We start from the raw sequence: 2,546 nt of genomic DNA on the forward strand, positions 1-2,546 counted from the left end.
GCCCTGGCCCCAAAGTCCACCTTCGGTATTCCCTGGGGACATCACCGCTCCATTCCCTTGCTGTTCTGTTGCACCCCCTTAGTGTTTTGCCTCAGTATGGTGAGATCAGATCGGGCGCAATTCCCATAGTGTCTCCAGTGTTGTCCCCTATAGGGCTATAGGTCAGTGAGCTGCTTCAGAATTTTGTAGAACTGATCGGAGATGATAATTCACAGAATTGGAAAACCCGATGAATCCTAATAGGATAGATGAGATCCACAATGGGACACATGCCTGTAGAACTCCAGTATGCCACAGAAAAAAGATCTTCAAAGCCCCACTGCCTGCAGAAAAAGAATGTTTGGAAACGGACTGTGGTAGCAATTGTACAATTCTACTTGACCCGATTGAAATGTGGAATGATATATAAAATCCCAACTAAAAAGGATCCTAAAAAAAAGAAGCAAACCCCCACTGCCATTCAGTCCGTTCTGACTGTAGTGACGCGACAAGACCGCGCAGACTGTCCGTCATGGGGTCTTAGACGCAGTCTTCACAGGAGTGGCTGGTGGGCTTGAGCCCCTTGTCTGAAAAAGGGAGCGACCAAAAGCATCGTGCCTCCCGATGAAAAACTCTGAGAACCGTGCAGGGGGTGTTACACATGCCACTAAATCTGCAGTTCTCAACCCCCTTATGAATGAAGTGTAACTCTTATGAATGAGGTGTAACCCCCTTATGAATGAAGTTAACTCCCTTATGAATAAAGTGTAACTCCCTTATGAATAAATTGTAACCCCCTTATGAATGAAGTGTAACTCCCTTATGAATAAAGTGTAACCCCCTTATGAATGAGGTATAACTCCCTTATGAATTGAGTTAGTTAGTTTATTGTGCCAACCTGGCCGATAAACACATGTGGGGTTAATTGAAGGGTAGAGAGATAAATGGCTCCGTGAGCCTCACTTTTGAGTTCTCGGGTCTTTTGCTCTGTGATGGTCGGAGCAGAGTGCAGCTGCCTTAGCCAGTTCCCTGCTTCAGCTGGCAAGGCTCACTTCCTGCAAGGCATCCCTGAGGAGAAGCCACATGGACCTACCCCAATGCAGCCCTGGGTGCTGGCGCAGCCGTGTGGAGACCCCTGCTAGTGCTGAGATGCTTGTTCGTTCACTGACTCAGCTTTCCTCCTGCAGTCGGCATCACTGCGTGTGTTTTGTGAGGTGGAGGAGGACTTTGTGGATTGGTGTTGGACACATGGGTTAATGTTGGACTTGTGGGCTTAGGCAGCACTGGGTTGGGATGTTTTCTTGATGCGCACTTAACCTTTACATAAAACTGTTCCTTATATACATGTGAGTTTCTGTGGATTTGTTTCTCTAAAGTACCCAGACTAACACCTGAATGAAGTGTAACTCCCTTATTAACGATGCATAACTTCTATGAATAAGCATGCTTTCTTTCTTCTTAACTTTCTTGCAATCCTGACTGCCCCACTCTGTGTGCCCCTACCAAGTGACAGCAAAGACCCTTTGAGTGTGAGGACATTTCCAGTCACGTGTTTTGGTTTTTTTTGTAAGCGCTCACGTGGCACAAACAGGAAAGCTGCTCATCAAAAGGTCAGCGGTGGACACCCACTCACTCATCCTAAGAAAGGCAGTCTGGCAGTCTGCCTCCATAGAGATTACAGCCAAGCAGACCCTCTGAGGCACGTCTGCTGTCACAGAGCGCTTCTGTGAGCCAAAACTAGAGACTGTGCGTCAACCACCTTTGTTTTGAAAGCCGCAGCACTGCAGTTACTGCAAACAGAACAAAAGGCATTGTATATACGAAAGGATGTGTGACTCAAGGGCTCGAGATGATAAAATCTGAGTCCAAAGGCCGGAATGGTATCAGAGTGTAATTTGTGATCACATGGTCTGCAGAAGTCTGGGAACAATGGTTGGAGCCCAAAACCCACTGGCAGGGTCCCCACATATCTTAAGCCTCTGGTGAATTCCCTCTGACCACAGCTGAGGGGTGGGAAGAGCCTTCCCAGCAGACAGCACTGTGGACTCAATCATGGCCGATGCCGTTAGGTTAAGATGTAATGCCTTATCATTTGATCTCCCTTTGGCCCATTTTAAATCTATCATTTTTTTAAAAGTGATGGGGAAATACACATGGATTAGGCCTTCAGTGAATCCCTTTTGACTATATCACAGATGTAAACAGCCTTGTGATCAGGCAGTCTGCACTGGAAAGTGGATTGTTACGGATGCGGTTAGGTTAAAAACAAGCACCTTGGAGGTAAAACAAAACAAAACAAGTATAACACCTCTGATCTTCCTTTTGACCCGTTTTATTTATTTATTTTAATCATTATATTGGGGGCTCGTACAACTCTCATCACAATCCATCCATCCATCCATTGCGTCTAGCACATTTGTACATTTGTCACCATCATTCTTAAAACATTTTCTTTCTACTTGAGCCCTTGGGATCAGCTCCTCATTTCCCCCACCTCCCTCACAAACCCTTGATAATTTATAAATTATTATTTTCCTCCCCCCAACTACCAGCACCCCAATTCTGCC

Source organism: Echinops telfairi, unplaced genomic scaffold (genome assembly GCF_000313985.2).
Source record: "Echinops telfairi isolate 266 unplaced genomic scaffold, ASM31398v2 ScPeMD7_7417;HRSCAF=8455, whole genome shotgun sequence".
Lineage (NCBI taxonomy): Eukaryota > Metazoa > Chordata > Mammalia > Afrosoricida > Tenrecidae > Echinops > Echinops telfairi.